The 11,089-nt window shown below is 51.3% G+C and overlaps 1 long non-coding RNA gene across 1 annotated transcript in view; it reads right to left on the reverse strand.

Annotated features, from left to right (window-relative positions):
• Positions 1 to 4,607: 4,607 nt before the first annotated feature.
• Positions 4,608 to 11,089, reverse strand: part of LOC103597575 — a 7,740-nt gene continuing 1,258 nt past the window's right edge. Inside the window, exon 2 of the long non-coding RNA XR_551119.1 lies at positions 4,608 to 4,802. This is a non-coding gene — a long non-coding RNA (uncharacterized LOC103597575). The remainder of the gene's footprint in view (positions 4,803 to 11,089) is intronic.

Here is an 11,089-nt window from a genome sequence, read left to right on the forward strand (position 1 = left end):
TATCTCTCCTAATGCAACGGGAGAAGAGAACCAGCTGGGTCGGAAGGAAGGGAGGAGGTCCTAGGCCCCCATGCCCCCTTCACTCCACCCTCTGCACCCCTGCCCAACCCCTTGACCATGAAGTTGAACCACCTTCCCTGAACCATAGCCCTTCCCTAAAATGGTGAAGGGGAGACAGGACCCTTCTCTCTGGGACAGGGCTCTCCCTGTGGAAGTCCTCAAAGGCGAGGTCCTGCCTCGGGTCCCTGGGAGCCACCCAGGCCTCAAACGTACTGTGCCCACAGACCCGGGACCGGGACCTGTGAGGATAGTCGGGGTCACAGTGACATCTGCTGGGGCTCCCAGGAACAGCAGCTGGAGAGATGCTGACAATGTGTGTGTGAGGTGGGGAGTGAGGGGTGGCAACGACACCTCACCACAGATCTTGAAATTAGCCTCAGATACTGAACCCTCATTCCCCTTTCCAGGGGAGAAGCACAAAAGCATTCAGAGGAAATGGGGGCATTGGAATTCCCACTGGGGCTCCCAGGGAAAGCCAGGGCCCTGTGGGCATGAGCTGCATTCCTTAGAACTGGGGTTGTTTTTTGAGTTTCATTCACGACGTCTGGTTTCTAGTGATGGTTTCTCTTTTTCATGTACCCAGAAGGAAGTCTGAGATTATTCTTTGCATTTCTATATGAACAGAGTTTCAAGGGCAAAGAACCTGTTCACGCCTTGTATATCTTTGTGTGCTATTGCACGGATAAGGAGAAAAGTTTGTCACACCGCCACTGTCGACAACTGAGAACAGTCCAAGGTGATCGATGTCATGTCAATTCCTGATGACATTAGGAGGAATAAATAGGATAATAAATGAATTAGCATAGGGTCTGACGCCTGATAAATATTCTCAATATGTTGGGGGAGTTCATTGATAAAATGAAACCCGTGGTGGAGACAGTGATCAGCCAGGCTGGAGGTGAGCAGAGCTGCCCAGAGTCACAGTCCTGGTTGGAAACCACTAGCTGACCTTCTGACACCCAGGTGTGTGGCTCAGTAACTCTCTGGAATAAATAAAAAGCCAGATGTGTGAATACAGAAATCAAGGGCTAAGGCGTTGGTTTGTAAAAGAACCCTCACTGTAGGAAGGACTCAGCATGGACCNAGGGTCTGACGCCTGATAAATATTCTCAATATGTTGGGGGAGTTCATTGATAAAATGAAACCCGTGGTGGAGACAGTGATCAGCCAGGCTGGAGGTGAGCAGAGCTGCCCAGAGTCACAGTCCTGGTTGGAAGCCACTAGCTGACCTTCTGACACCCAGGTGTGTGGCTCAGTAACTCTCTGGAATAAATAAAAAGCCAGATGTGTGAATACAGAAACCAAGGGCTAAGGCGTTGGTTTGTAAAAGAACCCTCACTGTAGGAAGGACTCAGCATGGACCCTGCGAGTGCTTCTCGTAACATTGGTGTTACCACTCTGTCACCCTCCAGCTGCACTGACAGGGCTAGAGGGACAACCTAGCTATGGAGCCAAATGCTGCTGGTCCTTAGGCAGAATTTGGAGTATAAATAGGAGACTACATTTTTTTCCTCACTGAGTCCTCCCTAGAGCCCTGGGCAAGAACTCATACCACCTTTGCTTCATAAATAAGGGATGTGTGGCCCAAGGAGGCCGTGTGACCTGGCAGATGTCACAGTCCTGGGAAGTGCTAGAGCTGGGATGGAAACCCAGATCCACCTCAATTCAAAGTCAGGGAGTCTGTGCTGACTCCAAAGGGCTGAGGCTGGGAAGGTTTGGGGGGATAGCTAATGGTCAGCGAGACTCAGTTTCCCACTCACTGGGCAGAGGATGAACCTGGTATCCACCTTTAGGGCTGACACACAACTATGCATGCTGTGCACTGCAAAAGGGCACACCACGTAGGAGGGCACCATTCATGTCACAGGCCTATTTGCAGTGGCTGTTTTCTAACAGCTGAAAGTAAAGTGACTGGAGGAGGAGGAAGCTGTTTCTAAATCACTCAGAGGGGCACACGGGTGGGCAGTGCCCTGCCAGCCTTTTCCATACGTCCATCACTTCTTCCTCCACCCGAGGGAGCGAGCAGGTGTTGGGGCAACTCCAGGCCACAGCTACATCCTCCTGTGCTGAGAGGGTGCAGGAACATTTCGAATTGTCTGCCCCCTCTCCGCTTCTCCCAGAGGACATCAGAAGGGCACAGGGTCAAAAGCCTTCACTGATCACTGGTCCTGCTGCTTCCTCAGAGACAGCTGGCCGAAGATTCAGGCTCTTGCTATGCCTGCTGGAGCAGGACCTCCTAATTGGGGGTGAGGTGGGAAGGGAAGGAAGAAAGGGTAAGAGCCCAGTGGGAGCCGATGGAGCAAGAGCTGCCTTTTTTTTTTTTAAACCACAGATTAGATAGGCAGATAGATAGATGTGAATTGATACTGTATATATATAAAATCACACATTGTTTGGGGAAAGGAGAAAGCCTTTCTGCCAAAACCATCAATTGAGCTTTGGGGACCATGAGACTGATTCCTGGAGCTGTATTTGCTGTAACAAGCATATGAATATGTCAAGTTTCAAGCAGATGCAGTGCATAAAAATCCGAGTTTACAAAACATAACTTGGGATGGAGGTCTGTGCAGATAGACGGGATTATTCACCAAATAAAACAGTTGACAAGAGGTTGTTTCCTTTTCTAAAAAATTTCCAATGAATTTCCATGAGTTTCGAATATTATTATTATTTACGACAATGTTTACTGACTGCTTATTCTATTAGACATGCAAATACGTTTGTGGCCGTGCTTCACAGCACAGGCCCTGTCCCCATGGCCACACCCAGTTGGACCAGGTGTGCATAGCTGACCCGTAAGCAGCCAGTCCACAGCTGGCTAACAGCCTCTGGCAGCTCCAGGCAACACCAGTGTGGTCCCCTTTTTTCTCAGACACTTACATTGGGTTATATGGGAGATGTCACTGGGCCCCCCAGCTGAATGGCCATGGCACAGTGAGGATGTCACAGCAGCCACGATGGGCCACCTGCAGGCTGTAAGTTCTAAGAAGCGGGAGCTAGGAGTGGAGAAGTGGAGGCAGAAAGATGTGTGTAGAAAGAGTGCATGGGGGAGGAAGCCAACATGAAGAGGGGAGGGAGAGAGGCAGACCCAGGTACCTGGGAGTCACCTTCGTGGGAGCGTTAGATGGCAGCGTGGCTTCATCACCCAGTTGTTCAGCCTTTTCTGTTTTCTAACAGCATCCTCCTTTCCTGGGGTCCACACAGAATCACTGTGTGACTCCTTCCCTGATGCTGCTTACAACAGGAGGTGGGGTTAGGGTTGGAAGCCTCACGCCCAGGAAAGAGGGCGCCAAATAGAAGAGGACTCAGGTCCGAGAGACGAGCCTAAGGCTCCCTGGAAGTCTGACTAACCCAATTTGACATTTATTAGGCACCTACTATGTACCGGGCACACTACACACATGATCAACCAGCCCAAAGATTAGCTTTATCCCTATTTTACAGTTGGGGAAATGGAGGCTCTGAGCGATGCAAAGTGACTTACCTAAGGTCACCCAGCTAGGAAGGAAAGCGGCAAAGCCAGCATAGGTATCTTGGCTGTCCAGGGCCAGAGACACTCTGCTGGGCGGCTGGCTTCACCGTGGGAAGAAGAAAAAGTCATGGATCAATATTCATCACCAAGTGAGAGTTCAGCCCTGTACCAGGCACCTCTGCGTGGGGAGGGGCTGGGTGTGTGGGTGGCAGAGAATCCAAAAGAAAGAGGCTCCTCCCTAGTCCGCAAGATCGTGCCAATAGGCAGACGAAGCCACGTCCAGCATTGCTGAGGGGGAGGGCTGGAAGCAATAGGGCTTCCGAGGAGGGGGCGCTCTGGGGCTGAAAGGCCAGAGGGTTCCTTGAGGAAGTGGGGCTTGAGGGGCGGGTAGGGGCTGGCCGGGAGCAGGGCGGGGAGGGAGGTTCCTTGGGGTCGGGGGGCTGTGCAGCGTGAGGCAGGCGGACTAGAAGACCCGCATCCCGCTGGCTCGCCGAGAGCCCTTGAGCAAGTCATTTCCTCCTCTGAGCTTTGCGTTTGCCGTGCGCGAAGTGAAGGGGTTGGGGCGACCCCTCGGGGCCCCTCCTGCTCTGCCCTGGGTGGGGTGTGTCTCTGGTTCCCCAGAAAATAACCCCATCCGGCCTCGGCCGCCGCAAGCAGCGGCACCGCTGACCAGCAGGGGGCGCTCCTGCAGAAGGCTGGCCGCGTCGCCGCCCTTGGCTGGGGCTGCCTGGCCCCGGGGTCAGACGGGGAGGTCGTCCCTTCTCCCACCCTTCCAGGCCGCTCCGGCGACTTGCCTTCTCCCACCTCCCCTTCCCACCTCACGTTCTGGGATTAGCTGGCTGGGAAGTTCCTGGAGTCTAGGTTCTCGAGCAAGTCACTTCGCTTCTCCGTGCCTCAGTTTCCTCATGCGCAAACTGGGTTGTGCAAGGAAGAGAGGCGTTGTTGGGCGGGAGAGACTTCCAGCCACAGATGAGGTAGGGATGCCGCCCCGCACGCCCCATCGTCTTTCCCAGGGCAGGGGCTGCTGCTTCCACCGCCCACCAGGGAGAGTTAGCGCCTCCGCCCACAGTCAGGATTACAGTTTGCTTTCAACTTTTATTCAAAGTCCTTTTATGCAAAGGTAGAAATAATTTCTGGATCCTACATGGCACGGTGAGTGATGCTCAAAACGCAGTTGTGGAATGATCGGGTTTGGGGAATCATCCGGGCAGGCAGTGTGCCTCTTCTGAATCACCCTGGAAGGTGTCCACATTGGTTTCTCATCGCTGTTCTGTGAGGAAGATAGACAGGGAGTGTGAGACATTTATCAAAGAGCAAACCGATATCACAAAGGAAGCCAGTGACGACGTTGAGTTAGGACCCGAGGTTCCCTCCACGCAACCTCAGGTGTCCCGTTCTTTTGCAGTCGGTGACCCCTATTGCAGACATGCAGCAGGTCCTAGATGAATGCTCATCAGGAGGTGGAAGGTGGGCACATTCTGGTGCCCAGTCCAGAGAAGGAGAGACTAGGGTAGACTTTAACATCGAGCTGAGGGTGAAAATGAGATTCCAGAGTCAATAACACAAACAGGAAGGGCTTGACAAATTTCAAGATCCATTCCCCATTCCAAAGTCCCCAACACCCTTCCAACCTCCCTTTCACTCCAGAGTTGAACTCAATTTAGCAAAGGCTTGCTTTGTAGGGTCATCCCTTAGAATTATAGAAATATAGTGACAACCAGTGGGAAAAGCTGGTTCCCTTTCAAACAATTCTGTGGCAAGTTAGGATGGACTGAGCCATTTGGTAAAGTGAGGAAAGAAGAACTGAAAGAAATTGCCTTGCATGATGCAGCTCAAATATTGCCGCATCTCAGTCTTGTCCTGGCCTTACGTTCCCTGGAACAATGAGTGGCTTGTCCTCTTGCCTGGGTGTCCATCTTACCCAGTACATGCTTCCCCTTACTGCAGCACAGTGATTAAACACGTGGCCTTTGTGCCAGTTCCCTGGGTTCTAATCCCAGTTCCAAGCTTCCTAGCTGGCCAGTTCCTTTTAACCTCTCTGTGCCTCGGTTTCCTCACCTGTAAAATTTTGTGAGAATTAAATGAGTTAATATTTCTATAGAACTTGGAACAATGCCTGACACAAAGTAAGTACTCAATAACTAGGTTAAACCTACATAGAAACGTCACAATGTTACGTGTGTTTATTTATACATCTTTCCCAACCAACTGTGTGCTCTTCAAGGACAGGAACTGACTTAATCATCTCTTATTCCCAGGGCTTAGCACCAGATGCTCAAAGTATGTTAAATTGAGTATTATATAGTCATACTCTATGTGAAATGGAAATTTTGCAGTAAAATAGTTAGTCACTTTTTTTTTTTTTAAAGGCTGAGCTTACTATTTCCCAGTGATAAGCCAAAAGACATCTGGCTGGGCTGCTGGAGTCTCACACTAAGTTCAGGAAAACATGCTGTGGTCCACCGGTCAGAACTTGGATAGCGAGCACTTCCTGCAAACGTATTTGTGCCTGCAGTTATAACGTGCCCTGGAGGAAATGGTCTATTGTGGCCGTCTCCTAAAACTGCAAGGGATAACACTCCTCCTAAGTGTCAAGACGGGATGCTTTTCCTCTTAACCTTCTTTTTCAGAGAGCACAAAGTGACTCAGATGAAAACCAAGTAAAAGAAGATGCTGAGAATGCCTCTGTTCAGAGTCGAATCTTTAGGATGTTATTTATAGTAAATTCTGGCATTGTTTTTTATTTCTCTTTCCTAAGAAAGTTGTTTTTCTTGCCTTCCTTCCTTCATTTTTCTCTTTCTTTTGAGCAGTATTAGTTACTGTGCCCTGTGTGGAACACCTTTCTGTTGTAAAATGCCGCAAAGTAGTTTTTTGTGAGTCCTTTGCCCCTGGGAAGGGCTTATTGGGGACTTCACAATGGTCAAAACAGAACACCTGCGGCTCCATGCTGCCTGCCCAGGCATCTCACTGTGTTCTAATGCTTCTGGAAGTGGTAACTGGGGGTGGGGTGGGGGTATATTCATGGTGAGCCCAGTGCCCAGGCAGAGCATGGACATAGATGTCACCTGACATGAGTAGACTTATGGGGACAATGGAGCAGGTTATTTGAAACTGGGATTTTCCCTCCAGGTCGCTACCTACCTACCTACCTGTTTATGATTACTAGACAGAACTGGACTGCTCAGAACACTCCCCCCAGCTCCAACCATGCATAAAGGGCCCAACATCTTGTCTCTCATAAAGATTATAAAATCAAGGGCAGGACTTGTAGCCCTCCGTAAGTCATGTCTGATCTGTCCAGGATCCAGTGTTTGTTTATTCATTTATTCATTCATTAATTCAAATATTTAACAATCACTTTACTGTGGGCTGAAGCTCAGTACCACTATGAGAGGAGATGTGGGGGATATAAAAGAAACAGGGGACAAGATCCCAGTTCTTGAGGAATCTGCAATCTACACATAGCAGGGGTGCCAACACCCCCAAAACTCAAGGACAATATGCATTAACATAGTCACAGACACAAAATAAAGTTGTGCCAATAAAGTTTCTAGTGCCGAGATGGCAAGTGAGCAGAGGCAGGAGTGGTTAGCTGAGGAAGGCTTCCAGGAGGAAACCTGTTGGCTTTGGCCAAGCTCAGCAATACTGCCGGATCCAGGGTTGCGATGGGCCTCAGGCGGGCAAGGGACAAGATAGGTCCACACAACACAACTCAGTGTTGTTCTGGAGTGAGGAAGAAGAGACAGGGAGCAAGGAACAGAGGGAGGAAGGCCTGGGATTGGAATTGCCATGGGTAGTGGTGAGTTCTGCCAACTCTGGAATAAGCCACCAAGAGGGGACAGGGGCCCATCCTACAGAAGAATAGATGAATGGATGACATGGGAGGATGTTCCCCAGGGCCACTTCCCCTGCCCCCTCCCAAATATCTTTCTTTCCTGCCAGTGCTTAAAAAGTTCTACCATTAGAGATTTATTCTTACGTATTTGTCTTCTCCCCATTTTAAGTAATTTTTTTCATTGTAAATGTCAAACATGCTTGGAAAATACAGAGGATAAAAACACTTTTTTACCCACACTCCAACCTCCAAGGCACCCACTGTGAACATTTTGTGTCTTTCTCTGCCCTCTTTTTTTGTTGCTTTTAGGCACAGCTGTGAGTCCCCTGTGTGTTGGGGGGGGGGACAGGGAAAGGGACACGTGAGCAAACCCACACAGGTCCCATCCAGTCCTCCAAGGATCAGCCCTCCTGGGCAGCCATGCCCAGGTCTGCATGGGCACTGGTGCCTTCCCTCGGAGCTGCTGGGGCATTGCCCGCCCCACTTCCTGTTGGGTCCAGAGTCCATTTCCAGTGCAGCCATGTGGGAGACTAGAGGGAGACCGCCAGCCCAGAATGCTGCATTTCTGCTAGCTCATGGCCTGGCGGTGAGCTCAGAGTATTTTCTGAGTGCTGCTCTGGCTGGGGTTTGCAGGCTTGGGGGATCTGGGGCCAGACAAAGATGGATGGTTCCTGATGGTTTGCTTCAAGCAGGGTGACCTGGCCTGGAGGCAGGTGGGGGAGGAAGAAGGAGATGTCTGGAGACACCTGGAGCTGGATTTGATGCAGCCATCACAAGGTTCTCAGCTCCATGTTTGTGACCTCCAAAATGTGTGCACGTGTGTGTGTGCATGCACGTGTGCATGTGCGCAAGGGGAGGGGAGGACTCCATCCCTGAGCGGTAGCTGCCTTGGGCTGGTTAATGGAGACAGGTAGCTGCATGTGGCTGTCTAAGAATGTTTCTCTTGCATACCTGTGCGAACGTGTGAATCCAGGAGCAGCTGCAGGTCTGCCTAGGAATTTAGACATCCATGGGGGAGGTGTGAGGGGGGGACTGGGTGTCACTGAATGCCTGGGTTTGTGCTGTAGTGTGTGTGGCTCAATGGAGCACGTGTCTGAGCATAGGAGGAGTGCTACTGTGAGCATGCATTGTATTCATATGACACTGTACGTCTCTACAGTCCCATGAAAAGGCCACAGACCAAGGTTATAAGCTGGCAACCACACGTTTCCTGAGCACCTACTATGTGCTGGGCACTGGGCTAGGCTCTGGAGACACAGAGAAAAGCAAAACTCGGGCCTGCCCTGGAGGAGATTGCAGGCAGAGGGGAGAGGGGTTGGTGGGCAGAGCAACAAACTGTTTTTGGCACAAGGCTGTAAATCCCCAGGGTCACTCCTCTGGTCCTTCTTCAGGAATCCCACAATAACAAATTGCAGGGATGATCTGTTTTCACTGCCATCTCCCCCTTCAGACCTTGAGGCCCTCATGGGTTGGCACTTACAAGGTACATGATGCTCTGTAAGAATGCATAATCCAAAGACTGCTGTGAGTCAGGCTGTGCCTGGGCAGCCCTGAGCCAGCCATGGCCAAGCATGAGCCATAGCCAGTAGTGACAGTTCTACTGGGGCTGGGCTCACCTCCTGCCTCCACTACTACAGCTGGCCTGCCTGCATCAGCTACTTAAGTTCTCCCAGCCTCAGTTCCTTATCTGTGCAATGAGGATAATGATTGCCCCAGCCTCCCAGGGTGCTTGAGGGTTCAGTGGACCACGGGCAGGCGTGCACACACACACACACGCAGGCACAATTGTCACACGGGAGCTGCTGTTGGGATTATTGTTATCAGAAACAAGGAACTGTCACTTGGGCAGTTCTCTGAAGTCTGATGACCAAGAAGGCAGAAGTAGAACTCTGAAGCCTCCATGGGCAAGCCAGGGGGTACCCCAGCAGGCAGAGACTGGCACTCTTCTAACATCAGGAGGAAGGAGCCCAAGGGTGGAGTCCATGCCATTGGCTGGTGAGGGCTTGGACACCCATCTGGACTCTTTCTATGTGTTTTTCACTCTCCAACCACTGATGTCTCCACCAAATCTTTGGTACTTTTTCCAACTTCTTTGCATCACAACCTTACCCAACAGACATCCACATGTAACTTTTATGAAATGTTGAACATGTGTCACCTTGAGAGAATGTGTTCCTCTGTCTCCATTGCCCACCTTCTCCATGCACACATACACTTAGGTGTGCTTATGGGCATGAGGCCAGGAGGGGCAGCTGGGGCACACAATTAAGTGTCTATGGGGCGTGGCTGGGGCCTGCTGGGGTCTCTCCTCCACCCCAGTCCATGGTTCTTCCTCCTCTGACTCACTGGTCCAGCTCAGGCCCCTCCTCCTCTGAGCCTCATTGATCCTGGTTCCAAGTCTTGCCAGTGACGTGCTGGAGCTGGGTCGAACGGGCTTGTAGAGCTGACTGTGCACTTCTCTTCCTAACCCCAGTGATCAGGGACACCACCACATTGGTAGCTTGAAATCAGCCATGGTGGGAATATTTATGGCACAGAAATCAACAAGTGATACAAATCAGACACCCATTCCCACACCCCCGAACCAGTTGTAAGTACCAGTACAGCACTGGTTCTGCTTGCAGTGATAACAACAACAACCGATATTAAGTACTGAGACCTGCTAGGCATTTGACATCTGTACAAAAATCCCGTGAGATATTTATCATCATCATCATCATCATCAGTCCAGGTCTCGGCACACCACACTGGGCCCTGCAGCCTCAGTAAATAGAATCGTGAGATTTGACGGGGCTGGCAGAGCTGTTAAAGATCACCAGATCATCTCATCGCTCTGTTCATTTGACAGAAATTGAGCTCCGAGAGGCTCACTGTGGCAGGGGCTTCCTCTGCTAATGCTCACTAACATCACAGCTGCCATCCTCCCAATACCTCTCCAGCTCCCCAGCATGTTGGTGTTCACCGCAAAGCCAAGGTCGCTGTCACCTGATGTTCTACATGCATGGCTGAGTTTTTGGAAACTTCACATGCAGGTCTTGACACTCATTGCAAATTACATTTTGTTTTGCTTGACTTGGTCCAGTGTTGGAGACTCTCAAAAACACTTAAAATCTCACTTGGGTCATTTGCTGTATGTCTCCTTCCTTAGACTGATACCACCCACCGCTTTGATCACTGCACTTTCGCTGCAGGAATTGAGGTTAAACTTTAAAAAAGAATAAGCCGGACAGAGCTTTGGGGCCTAACACTGGGGGTTCCCATCCTCTCTGACAGAGGTTCTGGCATGTACGCACCTAGGAAAGCAGCTTCCTCTTCCTGCCACGGCTCTGCCTGCCCCACTGCCCAGAGAGTCTGGATTTTTGTGCCCGCAAATATCAGGAGCATTTTGTCAACCCCCCACTGAGGCCCACGCTGTGCACCTCGCCCGTGACAGCCCATCTCTCGTTTAGAAACAGGGAGCCCATTTCCCGCTCCCCCCCCCGGACTCTCTCGGCGAGGCAGGAGGGTCCCCGCAACCATGAGACATGCATTTCTCTCGCTTCGGGAGAGACACTTGCGTCCGGACCCAGCCTCGGGGCGGGAGGGCGGCGACGACACGGTTTTTCCGCAGACTCCGAGCGCGTCCGTCCTCCCATCCCCCGTCTCTGCGGGCCCGGGGCGCGGCGCCAGGTGGGCTCTCTCACCTGGGGCCGGTGACGGGGGGCGCTGGGGGCGGGGCGGGG

The sequence above is a fragment of the Galeopterus variegatus genome, unplaced genomic scaffold (assembly GCF_000696425.1).
Source record: "Galeopterus variegatus unplaced genomic scaffold, G_variegatus-3.0.2 Scaffold2354, whole genome shotgun sequence".
Classification (NCBI taxonomy): domain Eukaryota; kingdom Metazoa; phylum Chordata; class Mammalia; order Dermoptera; family Cynocephalidae; genus Galeopterus; species Galeopterus variegatus.